This window comes from Corvus kubaryi, unplaced genomic scaffold (assembly GCF_017639235.1).
Source record: "Corvus kubaryi isolate FWS band 111438036 unplaced genomic scaffold, C.kubaryi_AGA036_p1.0 37385, whole genome shotgun sequence".
Lineage (NCBI taxonomy): Eukaryota > Metazoa > Chordata > Aves > Passeriformes > Corvidae > Corvus > Corvus kubaryi.
Genome location: NW_024581127.1, coordinates 5977962 through 5992961, shown reverse-complemented (window position 1 = coordinate 5992961; position 15000 = coordinate 5977962). Strand labels below are relative to the sequence as shown.

The 15000-nt window shown below is 38.8% G+C and overlaps 1 protein-coding gene and 1 long non-coding RNA gene across 4 annotated transcripts in view; one reads left to right on the top strand and one right to left on the bottom strand.

Moving 5' to 3' along the window:
* ZFHX4 (zinc finger homeobox 4) overlaps positions 1–15000 on the bottom strand; it is a 149112-nt gene that overhangs the window by 132212 nt on the left and 1900 nt on the right. Inside the window, exon 1 of one of the 3 annotated variants that reach the window (XM_042036485.1) lies at positions 13926–14478. The exons of the other annotated variants lie outside the window; for them this stretch is intronic. The gene's annotated coding sequence lies outside the window, so the exon portion shown is untranslated. Of the gene's footprint in view, positions 1–13925; positions 14479–15000 lie in introns of those variants that run through there. 3 annotated transcript variants of the gene reach the window in all.
* LOC121668603 overlaps positions 14521–15000 on the top strand; it is a 30214-nt gene continuing 29734 nt past the window's right edge. Inside the window, exon 1 of the long non-coding RNA XR_006017484.1 lies at positions 14521–14718. This is a non-coding gene — a long non-coding RNA (uncharacterized LOC121668603). The remainder of the gene's footprint in view (positions 14719–15000) is intronic.

Genomic DNA, 15000 nt, shown 5'->3' with positions numbered 1-15000 from the left:
AATTAATAAATCATATTTACTGTGTTTATTCATATGTCAATACACCCTATCTGTAAAGCTTTCACTATTTAATCTCTTTAACTCTGACCAAAGTTAGTTTACATTAGATGTTGCTTTAAACTCACATGGAACTAAATTAAATAAAAGCAGCTAGAAAATTAATCCTAATTATCTTCATGAAAAATAATGCTGCCTGGATCCGTCACCTGTTCTCACACACTAAGAAAGAGATCATTTGCATTCACAGCTCTTAAGAAAAAATTACAGAAATATAGATTTTGCTTCATTAAACTTAACTCTAATTTAGCAAAAATGTAATATTAACATAAGTAAGTATACTAAAAATACTTTAATGATATAAAATAGAGCAGTATAATCTTCTAAAGTGTGAATTATAACAAGCTTTGTGATTTTACTGAAGTCTGGATGTGTCCTCTGTCAGCATATTTGGAAGGTAAGAATGGATTGCAAAAGTAACAAATAATGACCAGGGAGTCAGAGTGGCTCTATAGTATTCACCTAATCTCTTTGTTGCCTCAAAACAAACTGTGAAATAAATATTACAGTACTTTTTTGCTTTCATGCTAAAAATGCTGCAATCATCTTTCTAAAAGTTACCATGAGGCAGGTAGTCAAGCAAACAGTCCAGGTCTTGGGGAGATACCACAACTCCAGATAAGTTCAGAAAGAGTCTTGATGAAAACAAAATATAAAGAATCTTGCTTTTGAGCAGATTTACAAGACTGCAAGACTCTTCTAATTATGAATCTGGAATGAAAAAAAAAAAATCTGTGGTATTGTAAATCATGTTAAACATTTAAATATTACTCTGTATTAAAGTCAGCCTGGTCAGTGAAAATACAGGACGTTTTTTAAACAATTTAGGTATCAATAAAGCACTTTTTTTCTAGAATATTATCATGGCAAATTTGTTTTGTATTGCCAAGATCAGCTGGGCATTTTGTTTTTATTATGCATAGTCTTTTGTCATTTTTTTGTTCTGCAAGTTAATTTGACTGCTGTGCATAAGTGAAGTGAGCAATTCAGTAATTAACTTTGGTGTTTTAAAATGTATGAACTTTAATTAGATTTCATTATAAACAAACAAATGTCAACCATAATTATAAGTTCCTTGGTTTAACCACATATTATCCCTTTTCAAACAAACTTGATGTCAGACAAATTAAAATCAAGCAGCCAGCAATTTTGAGTTGAATTTTACATGATCTGCCAGTAACCTGATTACTTTAACTTCAATATCATTACAGGAAAAGTATTTCAAGAAAAATAATTACAAGAATTCCAACAGGAGACAAGCTTAACTGTATTGATTCAAAAGATGCATGTATATAGGAACCATGCTGGAGGAATAATGTTATTTTAAATCTACAGTTACTATTAAAATTATATTGTCTGGCATGAAAAAGGCAATTTGAGATCAGTGTCTGGAAAAGCAGAGATACAAAACTAACTGAAATAATTATCTTTTCACCATTATACTTTAAGCAACAAAATATCAATGAGGAACAACTTCAAGGCATGAAGGTTTGCAGGTTTATTTACTGACTGGTGTATCTATTAGTACCAGGAACAAGTGGAGCTGTCAGGACATAATGAAGGTAAATGATTAGTTAGCACAGAGACTGAGCTCTTCTTCAATGCAATAAGAGTTAATTAAAGTTTACCACCAAACATCAACCAAAGCAGGATGTTGATCAGGTTTCAGCATTAAGTGCAAACAGACAATGGTTGGCAGCAATTAGTGCAGCTATCAAATGACATGCAATTATAATTATACATTTAAAACAGCTAAAGGCTTGTGGAAGGGAGGGAAGAATCCCATCAGCTTCTTTGACTATGTACAGTCAAAGTGCAGGAAACAGGTATCACATATATCGCTTCAATATTGTAAATCAATAGAATTAAACAAAAAAAAAAAGGTTGTACAAGCACATTATCTGAAAAAGGACAATCCACTGTACATGAAATGGAAGAAATCTGCAGGCAACTCCTAACAAAGATAAGTACTAGTTAGATTAAATAAATTACTTTAGTGCTGCCACTCACACTGACACGCATAAACAGGGAAGTGTTTGGGGTTTAAAGACTGGTGGCTGCAGCTTTACTACACATTTTTATGCCAGACTCAAGGTTACATGGTATCTTTAGTCCCTGTGGCCACATTCACAGCATGAGAAGGCCCAGAAGGACCCTGGGCCCGAAGCCCATGACCACAAGAGCTGGTTTCACATGCTAGCTGCAAGCCTGCTGCGAGGAAGCCTGGGCTTACCAGAGGCAATTGCCTGGTACCTGAGCCACAGCCTAAGGCTCTGCCACACATCCCCTCCTCTCCTTCCCCTCCAATCAGCATGTGAGCCAGTTCTGCCTGTTCCCAAACTTATGCCCAAGTTTAGGGAAAGCAAAAGGAAGCGAGAGATTTCCACCATGGACAAACGCTGTGCATCGCACAGTAGCGATGCAGATGCACGAATAGTCCAGAGCGCAGCGCGGGCCGGTGCTGCCACCGCCATGCGCTGCTCCTGTTCGAAGGCCTTGCGGAACGGTGGCAGCAACCAGATCAGTGATACAATAGAGGCGGTAACAGTTTTCTTCTCAGTTTCCCAGTAAAACCAGAGGAAATATTATAAACTTGCATCAGCACCTTTAATAGCAACACCAAACAAAGGAAAAACTGCTCTCCGCCCAGTGCTGACAGCCTGCTGAACGCCCTCAGCATGGAGCTGGGAAGTTAAAACACCCCCAGTTCTGCAGTATCAAACACACGGGACATACAGCAAAGCAGGTAAATAGCCATTATTAACTGGTGTAGGCCGACAGACAATTAGCTACACACATCCAGTATCCAGACAATTCTCAGTAACTGCTCGGTGCACCGGAGATGGAATAACTCACTCCTCTTGGGCTGGCATAGTGCAGCTAACGGGATTACCTGTAAGCACCTACACTGTTCCACATCAGCTGAATAGGTCTGACAACTAGGATCCCCACCTCACAGAAATTAAGATCTCTTCAGCATTTTTATGGACAACACAGAGGGAAAAGCACCCTGTTCTTCCTAGGTATGTAACAGGAAGCAAGACAAAGCTTTCCAGAAGACAAGTAGCAAGTTTCCAAGAAAGCTAAGCTGTGACAAATTAAAACCTGATGATGAGAGGAGCAAAGGGGTTAGACAGTGGGATTCATTGCTGAAGGATACCACTGAAATCATGAATGTACCAAGGTTAAAAAAAAAATAATGGAAACTCACTGCCAAAATTATCCAGAGTTATTGTAATGAATGTGAACAAAACAAAACCAAAAATATAAATGGTAAGGGATATTAAATCTTGTTTTTCAGAGGTCTAAAAAATTTGCATTTGCAACCTTGCCAAGGCAGGCATATACAATAGGTTATCCACGTCTGCCTACTGTGATATTCTTCAGAAGCATTTTGCACAGACTAGTCAAAGAGAGAAAAGGCTGGCCACCACAGAATCCCAGTTTGGCAATCAGTATGTTTTTATATTATGAATTACCCCCTGAGTAAAGAAGTGTCTACAGCAGGGAGACTATCCTCATATTTTATTTGTATTAACCCATGCAAAAAGATCATCAGCATCAGTTCATATTTAAATGCGGCAATAATTTCCACTGTGTCAAATTCAGTAAACCTTCTTTTAAGATTGTAAACACCGTATTTTTTTAATGCACTTTTTTTTTTTATTTTAGAAGGAAACACATGTACATATGCAAAATGCATTAAGATGGGTTTTGTTAGTATGTTGGCTACCAGTTGTGATTTTCACTGGAATGTGCACACGTTCACATTACTAAAATTATTTTAATAAAATGCTTTACTGCTTTTCATAGTTCCTGGGCTGAAGCCTAGAGCAGTTCTACAGATTTTTTTCCCCTAACAAACCTCATTTTCCCAACTAATTCTGTTATGCTAGGGATTTGTGCACAGAGTTGGCTAATCCCAGTATTTCCCTAGAGCTGCATCTAAGCTATGGCCCACTCCCAGCACAAAAGTGTCTCCAAAAGCCCTTTCGCCCCCTTCAGCACTGATACACTCATTGGTCCTGACATTTTCACTTCAGCCATGACAAATGAGCTGATGGCTGTGATCAGATTGCACACGAGGACTGCTTTATCAAAGACGTATCATTAACTCTCATCACTGTCTTCCATTATGACTCTTTTGGTCAAATCTGTTGTGAAAATGCAAGTCAGTTTAAAAACATAACCTAAACATAGCAACAAACAAACTTCATTAAAAAGCAGGAAAGAAAACCAGACTCGGACGGTATCAGAAAGAGTCTAGCGTTAACTAAATGTTTCTCTGGGGATTTAAGTAACTGTACTCAACCTCTGCCCCAGTGCAAACATGGCAGTTGACCGTCTTCGAAAGGTCCCTTCCCCCACTGCGGACTGTGAGCACTACTTTGCCTTTTTTAGAGAAACAAAAATATAGCAGCAGCCATCAAATATGTCTAAAACCAAAGTCAACTTTTTTTTCCTTTTTAGTCTCTGAATCACTTCACATTCTGTGTGTCTGCTCTTATCAAAATATGTTTCTCAAATAAATCCCTTAAAGAATATAAAATTTTCATTTGAATCACAGCCACATAATCACACTGTTTTCTGACTCACATTAAAAACACCAACATAAAGCACTGTCTGAAACGGAAATCGCTCAGCTCCCTATGAATACCACAACCTTTTCTGTCAAGTTAGAACCTAAGTTCCAGTTACATGGTTCTTGTTACATCTAGAGGGTTTACAAAGTATATATTTGTTGTAACGTATTCTAGCAATTCATCTGAGAATACACATCTAGCGGAGTCAACTGTAACACAACAGATCTTGGGAATGGAGGTCATGCTTTGAGATAAAGTGCTATTCACTTTTGGACCATGCAAGAAGCTCTTTATTCCTGTTCTTATTGGCATCAGTTCCCCCTTACCAGAGCAAGAACAAAGCCAAGTGCTCGTGTGAGGTTTATGAATAAATCAGAGGTGAGCCACTTTAAGTGCTGCCCATGATTTCCTTGTTGACAGTGAGCACTTAAACAGGCTTCTATGACCAGCAACTCCTGGCAAACCTTAATGGCTCCTAATCTGTACCCTGCTTCATTTCAGGAAAGAAATGACCTACCCCAATTTTTCTCAAGTCTTCACCTTTTGGGCAACTACTGTCCCACCTTTTTAAGAAATTCACATTTGGGAACTGTCCTGTTTCAGTGCCAAGTTTTCACATAACACACAACATAAAAATCACCATTTTCTTCCCTGAAAACAAATGACAGCTAATAAAATATTATTATGCTGTGCAGCCCAAGTAATTCCCAGACAAACCATTACACAATTCAGCGTTTGTTTAAATTGCATAGATTTTTAAATGAACCTAAAAGATATGCAGTATATTTGCCTCCGATTATTAAAATCATGTAAAAAATATGCTGAGAGCAGATTCAACCCTTCTGTACAGCCACAGCTGAAATCAGGAATGTTTATAAATCATTACCACTGACTGTGTTTTAAAAATTCAAACAGCCTCAAAATCTATTTTTAAATAATACTAACATTGAAAATCAAACTGATTTCAACAGTAAACACTGTGCTGGGCCAAACAAATCTGGTCCGGAACATTAGAATCCAGCTGTGGCATGACACTAGGTGTTTCAGTATGTACGTCTTTGATGCACAAAACCACTCAGAGACCTATGCTGTTCAACATTAAAGCTGTATCCTGCATGGAGAATAGATTTCAACATGGAACGAAATCCTTCATTTTTAAGGACTCTTTTCCCTTCGCAACGCCTCTTCTTCCCCCCGCCCCCCCTTTTTGACATGTCACCATCTCCAGATGGCTGAATTGACTCCGTAGTAGCTGAGTTATTGTCAGGCTCCCAGTTTCTGCTATATTTAAATACTAACATTTTTTTACTCTGCTGTCTCTTGTTGCCTTTCCGCCCACTCGGGAAAAAGCTGTGATTTCAGTGAGTGTTCCCCTCGGGGCCAGGGGGCGGCTGCCTGGCAGCGCTGACCTGCCGCTGCTGGAATTGCGGCGGGTGCCTCAGCAGATGACGCTCTTCTTTGCAAGGGCCTCATCCAAACCTGGGGAAATCGATGAGGCAGCGCTGGACTTTGGAACAGACCCCTCAGTCAAAATTGGAATCTGCAAAAATACTGGGGAAACCACCCGTCAAGCGAGAGAGAAATCCATGGGCCAGACCAGTTAGGACTTAAAACTCCAGTGATGCTTTTCACTGGAACCGAAATATCTGTCCCAATGCACTAGCAGACGACTCTGTGAGAAATAATATTTTTCTTCCCTACAGAAATCAGTTGCTCCTGCTGGAAAAAGTCCCAAAGCACATTGCTTTGTTTTAGCAGAGTGATTCGTGGTTTTGTGTGCATGGGGTGGCACTTCCCACCCCAGAGATGACTGCACTGCAATGGCAAAAAAAAATTATTTTTTTTTGTGAGCAGTTTGTGAAAACTCAAAGGAACTGAGAGACTGAGAGGTGACATATATAAATAAATATTTTATTTTTGAAATGTTACATTTTCTTTAATTTAAACCCTTGGTGCTGTAAACAAAATCAATAACCATGTATCAATTAAAAAAAATAAATAAATAAAACAGAAAAGGACCTGAGTGAAACCCACAGGAATAAATTCCCTGTTTAAGGAGCTACTTTTTACTCAGAACCTTATCTTCTGGAGTATGGAAGGCATGGGAAGAATTAGGTGGTAAACAAGAAGAATCTTAATTAAAGGTGGACAGCCATGGTTTCTCAAACAGGCAAACAACCTGCATTTGAAAACGTCATGTAACACCTGGTAAATCCAAGGATTTTTTTCTCCCCTCTCTTGCTATGAAAGCTCTGGTCCTCTGAATACCAAAAATCAAAGGACCATCCCCAACAGATAGACATAAGTAATGTTTTTGCCATGAAAAAGAGATTATTCCTATCTGTTACACTACCATCTTCTGGAACAAGTGTGGAAACAACTGGGATTACTCCAGGTTTCCATCAGTGCCCCAAACACTGGAGCACTACCAGTGACAGGTGCCTTGTCATCTCAGATTAGGTGAATTTATAAGGCAGCCTCAGTGTCAAAACAGGGAGGAGCAAGCCTTCAGCAGCAGCCTCTCACAGACCCTCAGCTCTGCTGTTACCTGGTAAAAGGAAGAGAATTGACCCCCTCAGCATCTCCGGAAAAACTCTTACTTACAGATCCTCTGGTGCCTTCCTTAAAAATGGAAATGGTAGTACAAAAAGAGAAGAGGAAAACCTTTTGAATTTGATTTTATGGGATTATTGTCAAGTGGTAACTGCAGGCCTGATTCTTTTTCCACTAATATCAAAACTATCTGTCTTGCCAGTTTAACACCCATGTTATTCCTCTAATTTCAAGGCAGTAATTATTAATTTAGTTTGGGGTGAATGGGAGAACCTAGTTCTTTAGGTTTTATGTGTCATAGGCACACATCAAGACAGGCCTTTCATATGGATTTCTTTGTTGCAGAAACAGAATGTTTGTCTATTTAAATACAGTTTTAAATGTATATCTAGTGTGCACATCGCTTGTTCTGCGGAGACTGCTGCAGCCTATATGGTAAATGTTTGTTTCCAGAGTCACCATGGTCTTTCATGTACATACAGCCTTTAGATTGTGAACTATTGACCTGAAGGACTAGAACACCTTCTTAGGAGCTGGGATAACCTATCAGATCACTGTGAGTACTAAAAGTCTGCTAGATTTGTCTGTAAAGAGAGCCCAGTTTATGTGTGTTTCCTTAAATTTTTTCTCAAAAATATAAAAAGCAAATGAAATATAATTCAGACAAATTACAATCTAAATATATATCTCTCTCTCCTTCTTCTTTCTTTTAACTGAAAGCCGATTCTGAGTAATGTGAACATAAAACAGAGTATCTTGATACCGCAAACTTTTATTTTGACCATATAACTTAGTTAAACCATTCCTCAGAATATTTTTTTAAAGCAGAAAATGTAATTCCTCAACAAGTCTGCCATATTTCAGTCTGGTGCAAACTTTTCTGGTTAGTTTGGAACACGGCAAAAGTTGCAATAATAATGAAAATACTGGTATAAAACTGCTATAGAGTGACTATATATACAAAAGGAATAGAGTGACGTATTATAGACTAAACTTCCTGTTTTTATTTATGCAAAAGAAGTTTATCTCTACAGGTCTGCAAAATCCCACTATCAATATATGTGTTTATTAACGTTTTCAAAAACAACAACAAATCTCAACAACTACCAAACAAAACCTACTAGGTTTGTTATACCTATTCAGTAAGAGCAACTCATACATGGCTTAGTTTCTCCTATCTGTGCATCTGTTCACACAAACATATTTTGTGTTACATCTTATTCTTTAAAATCGTGAATCCTAGAATCTCAGTGTGCTGGGTTTCTGCCCATTCAGTAAGAATGCAGACATCACATAAGTTATTATTAACCCATGTGTTATCCAGTTCTACAGTGGCTGGAACTTTGCCAGAGACAACACATGGTGCTTGGTTAACAATATTTTAAAATATAAATTAATTTATTTTTTTAATTAACACATTTTTCTTATGGAAATACACTAATAAGCTCTTCCCAGAATGAAAGATATACCTAAGAATATTCCTTTCAAAGAAGTTTTAAGGAATTTCACAAAGTAAGCAGCAAAACATTCTAAAACCCCCAGAAGGTCTTTATCTTTGTTTGAAAAAAGAGAATTTTTTGTGACTATTCTTCCCAAGCAATTTCTGAATTTACAGTTTTGGTTCATTTATCCATAAGCAATCCTAATTTCTTAGAGGCATCTCCAATGTTTAAATATTATCAGACCAAGCCCAATACTGAACTAACAAGCATTTACAAACTAACAAGCATTTGCAAACTGGAAAAAATCCCCAAAACAAGTTAATATTTAGTCTGACTACCAGGAGTTTTCCACAGTAGGTCTAAATCGGTAATTATGTTGACCTGATAAAAAAGAGAGCCTATTTAATATGCACACATACAAATAATTATTCACACTGCATTTGATTTACATATGTACAAAAGAACCACTTCCCACTTTCAAAAGTGGCTCAACACTTATGGTATTTTAACTGCCCTAATTACTGTTGAGAGAACATAATTAGAAGCACTGATCACATTGTCAACAGCTAACCAGTTGCAGCCCTGGCTGGGGGCCTGATCCTGCGCTGGCTGGAGACGAAGGAGGCCAGCACTGATGGCAGGAGGAGGCCAGGGCCCTTCTCGCCCCCTGAATCTACGGGAATCTAAATGTTTCAAACAACCTGCGTACGCTGACACAGTCACGCTGAACACCCCGCTCCTTATGTGCATGTATCAATTGCTATTTCAGTAAGCTCTCTCTGTTTTCAAAGGCGAGCGAAGAGAGTAATTTTTTCCCCAGCAAGGTTCCTATACCACTTAAACACTTAGCACTGAGTCAGAATTCATAACTTTTTCCAAAGGAGAAACAGTTTAATAATTAAAACAGATATTGACTAAACCCTGCTTCCTTGAATACCAAACTTTTATTAGATTATTATGTGTTGATGCATAATTTCCATTGGCAACTTTTAAAGTAGCTCCTTCCCTCCCTGCCGGCCCCTGTCCTCCCTCCTTCTTTCCCCCAAGCAAAGTGCTGGGAATCCTTGATACCCAATAGTCAATATTTGGTTTGCCTGTCATGTTCCTGGAGCTCCCCTCCATACAAACCTGTGTTTCTCATCCTTTCGCTGCACTACTCTTGTACGTGTTACTTCACATGATGATGTAAATTCAGGGCATCTTAGCAATTTGCTAAAACCTGAGCTTCTGCTTGTTTTCTCAAGTCTTGGACAAACATAACTTTAGGGAGAGCTGAACATAGGCATAAAGAAAGAGGAGCCTGCATTTTCATCTTCCTTTCATCTCAGTCATTCAGTCAACCATTCAGTGCCCTATTCAACAGAGCTTTTCATTATGCAAAAAAATGCTAATCCTTTTCCGATGCTTTCACACTTGTATAAACCCCCATTCCTTCGACTGAAAAGCAATTATATCAGTTTACCTTTCTGTCAAAAACAGGATTAATATTCCAATACCAGAATCTCCTTTATTTTCCTATCTTTTGCTTTAGGAAACTAGAGATTATTAGTGGCGGTATTCCTTAGAGCAAGAATACATTATTTTAAATATGATTATTTTAGCCAAAGCAGAAGGGGGGAGGGGGAGGGAGAGAAAAAACTTCAGTTGCTGCGGAAACTCTTTTCAGTGACAGAACTGACCTTCCCTTTGCAGAGGCCTGAATAGAATGAGCCTCACTCTGGTCTATTAATCAGAAACAAATTATGAAAGAATGTGGCTGGACTGGTTGACACTATCCTGTCTTGGGAGACTCAGTAACAGCCTAGTAACAATGTCCTCTTCATGGGTAATGAACAGCCATGACAAATGGGGCAGAGAAACTATTTATTTGCATATGCAAATTCTCACACAAGGGAAACATGTACAAACAAGTGTCATTGTAAGGTGGATTAGGCAAACAACGCTTTCTTTTTAGGACACTCTGCAGCCCAGAACATTAGTCAGCACAATTAAACCAGTCTCCATGGAGACTAATGAAATTTCACCATGGTATGAGTTAAATTAGATAGCTAGTTATGTGTTTTCACAATCCAACTTGAAATCCATTATTGTTTCAGAACAATACAGCAATTGTGCCTGGCTGATCTTTGCCAGCTCAACAAGCTCCTAAGTTGACAATTTGCATATGTTAATATAATTAAGCACTAATTACATGAAACTTGTACATATTCACATGCACTTTCCCTGGGCGCTTCTCAGTTTGAACCTTGGCCAAGTCTTTAACCCTTTGAATGAATCTGGAGCAGCAAAGCTATGCCTTCTGGGTACAGCCCCGAGGCAGATGCAGAAAAGCTCTTCATTTATAAACACAAAGCTTAACCTGGCTTCTCATATTTCTATCAACAGGCTAGAAAACATTTTTGTATGTGGTGGGGTAGGAGAAAGGCCGAGGGGTGGAGGGAGCTGGATTGGAAGTTCTTTAGACACCCAGCTCTGATGCCCTTTTTACATATGAAAACACAAATATTTACCCACCTAACAGGTCACAAACACATGTATTGCCATTGTCACAGGTCTTCAAGACCCGAATTGTCAAAAAATAGATCAGGTTTTATGTCAGTGCTCTCAGATCCACAAAAATGGGAATAAGAAAAGGAAAAAAGAGCAAGCAGTAACTAATGAGCTTTACATAAATATATGCAGAGGCAATTAAGCAGTGTTAATTACTATGACAGCAGTTAATTGAATATAATTAGATATTTTAAGCTACTGACTAAGGCATAGTTAAGATTAATTTTATTGAGATTAATTGTAAATAAGAATAGATTAACTGTGTTTTGACAGGCATAAAAAGTAGATCTGCAAATTAACTAGGAGAGCAGAAACTAGCACAAAAATCATATATTATCTTAATGTCACACCTCAGAATCATCTGCTCAATAAACATGACTTTTCAAACCCAAACAGACAGGAATCTTGAAGAAAAACAAACAGCTTGCAGAGATTAAAGAGCCTTTTGTCCTTTTTCATGTGCATTTCTTTTAGCAGACTAAATTAAGCGAGTCTGGTGTACGTTTTAAGGAAGGAACATTTCACACTGAATGGAAAAAATGTTCTATCACATATGAAATTCATGCAGCTGTGCGGAACCTAGTCCAGATGGTCTAAGACTATAAAACAACACTAAATGATAGACAGTAGGGCCTTCCCAAGATTATGTGATAAAGTCACAACCTCATATTTTGACTTAAATTTTCTGTCATGTATTGTTTCCTTCCAGATCAGATAGCTCCATTTTAATTTTTAACTGATCCTGAATATTCAATGGAAACTCTCAATAAACATTACTGATAAGCATATGAGCAGAAATCATAAAATATTTACAAAACGCCCCTCGGCTTCATTAAAACAATGCTGAATTCGAAGTGTCCTGGTTCCCCCACAATACTAAACTGTTCACACCACTTAGCTTAAATAGGTAAAAATGCCTGGTTTTAAATATGCTTCAAAAAAAACACCATAACACATTCTACCAGCAGATTAATTCATGCATGCTGCTTAAGAAAATTAACAACAAGGCTGAAGAATGCTGAACAAATCACTAATAAGAAAGGAGCTTCAATTGATTTTGAAATAAATCAATAGGTGATTAACACAATATTTTTAAAGCAGTAGAATGTATATATATTATATAAGCATATATATTATATTTTCAATACCTTTTTAGCTCTTAATCGAACAAGGGCTTTACAACAGTGAGCATGTCCCTATATTGACTATCAACTTCTTTGGAATGCCTTTAGTCTTTTATAACGAAAATCCAAAAAACGGTCTGTGAAACAAGGCTACGACAAGCCATTCTGCAGTGAAAGATTTTAAATCATCCAGCCTCTTCTAATAGACTTGAGACTTATTGAGGTAGAAACCATAAAAAATGAAGAAGGGAAATTTAATCCCTGAAATATTGATTTGCACATTAATATCATATAGGCAGAGGGCAATTTGGCTTCATGGAAATGACACATTGTCGACCCTTGGTGAAGTCAGAGCCAATCTAACTGCTGAACATGTCTGAATCTCAAGAGTTATTAAGGGCTTCCCTTCTTGCCTTTATGACTTTTCTTCAGCCTACCAATGCAATCTTAAATGTATTATCTTTAAGAAATAATTGTAAAACCTCAGGGGTTTTCCAGTTAATGGAAGGGAGGCTAAACCACATCAGATTCTGAAATGCAACATTAAACCCTTGCAATCAACAAAACCACCTCAATTCTCATCCATCCAGTGCAGGATCTAATATTGTTATTAGAGATAATCAAATTTCATTGTGTAAATTTAGGCTCATGGTCAGAATGGAAGCAGTAAATTCTGCAATATTAAACAGTGATTTTTCTCAGCCCCCTTTATATGTTCTTTGATGGTGCACTATCTCCACAAATAAACCTAAACTATTCAAAAATCAAGGAACACATCTGTCACCCTACTCTGAAAGATGCATGCAATGTCATTTGCCATCTCCACAGCTTTCCTTTAGTTTTAACTTGATCTAGCGGATAAGTTCCATTTTAGAGAATAATAAAGCAGTATCACTGCATAAACCAAACAGCAGGTACTATTACTCTGACTTACACAGATGGTTTACCTGACCTTTCTTTGTTCCTTGGGCAGGTTTCACTTTTGCAGATTTACGACTTTTCCCTCTATATTTCATTGACCCTCTATGTTCATTATCATAAAAATGAAAACTATTGAATACATGTCTATGTTGGCAAAGTCCAAAAAGCCCACAACTAAAGGATAAAGAGATGCTACAATGCACTGTGTGGATCTCTAGATCGTACACTATAAATATTCAAACACAGATAACACGAATAACTGAATAATCCTGGTGAGCCTCAGCTCTGGAGCCAGGTGCAAGAGGTTAAAACAGCTGGCTAGCCATCTTTTATTTTGTGTGCCTTCCTACCGGCTGAAACCGCAAACCCTGAAAACTAGCAGATATTCCCTCAAGGTTGATAGTCTGATTTTTTTCATTTCAACCAGTTTAGTAGGATCCCCCAGTCGAGAACAGACAGAAACTCCTTAAATACAGGCAGTTGAATAGGAAGTGGAGCAATGATGATTAAGGCTCTTCCCCCCCACAGCCCCCAACCTTCAACCCCCCGTTTATTTCCACGATCTTCTTTGTGCACCTTCCCATCCAAATGTTTGTATTCCTTATTTCAAAGAAAAGCACTCCGGATCGTCCTGTCAGTTTTGCCAGTAAATATAAAGTAAAACAAGTGTTGATGGCACTGAGAGTGTTACATACCCAGGCTGTGTTTTTGCATTGCTCTCAATGGAAGCGATCGATGCCCATGTCACAGTCGCGTCCCAATCGCAGCCAAGTCTCTGCCTCAATCTAACCAACAACAGGCAGGGCTGCAAAGGCTTCTCACTACCTCTTCCATCCATCCACCACCAAATTAAAAATATAATGCTACATATGATCTTTTTAAACACTCCACCACCGCTCCTAAGGATCGAGCCACTGCAAATCCAGGGGAAACACGATTGCAAAAAAAAAAAAAATACACCATCAAAAAAAACCACCCTCACAGCAGCCACCCCAAAAGCACCCGAGCCCTCTCTTTCCACTCTCTCGCTCTCCTCCTGCCAACTACATAATCCTTGATAAAACCGGAGCAAGGCTAATAAAAAGAAAATTTAAAAAAAAAAAAAAAAAAAAGAGGAGGACGGAATGGAGCCGAGGAAATGCAACTGTCAGAAAACGGGATGGTCAGACTTCCTGAGTGAACCTGCCTGTGTCTGGCTTAATGTAAATCTCCACCATCTTCAGCCTGGCAAGTTGTCTTTTGGTTGGGCTTTTTTTTTTTTTTTTTTTTTTTTTTTGGTGGGGAGGGGGGTGTTATGTTTGCGATCTCTGCCTTGGTACCTAAGGAGGAAGAGGAGGAGGAGGAGGGTGTGTTACTGAATGGTGGCTAAAGCCTCCTCGGGACGGCGCTGAGGTGAAACAGGCTGAACCCGACTGATGTGGCTCCTCTCTCGGTTGGACCCAGTGCCCTAAGCAGCCGATGAGAGACCCCCGGCCGCCCGGCTCGCAGGTAACAAAAGAAATACCAACCCGTGTGTTTTCTGCTGCCGCTGCTGGGGAGGCTGGGGGGGGGGGGGGGGGGAGAACAAGATGCAGCAGGGGAGGAGTGGAGGGGAACCGCCGTAAGTTGGCATCGGATGGGGGGAAAGTTTATTAGCAATTTTGTAGGAAATTTCATGTCAGGAGAGACGGGGAAGCAGGGACGCGTCTGCCATTAGCCGCCGTGATGGGAAGGGATGCACTTGATTCTGGCACGAGCAGTTAGAGCAGGAACCGAACTGCGGCTCGCTGA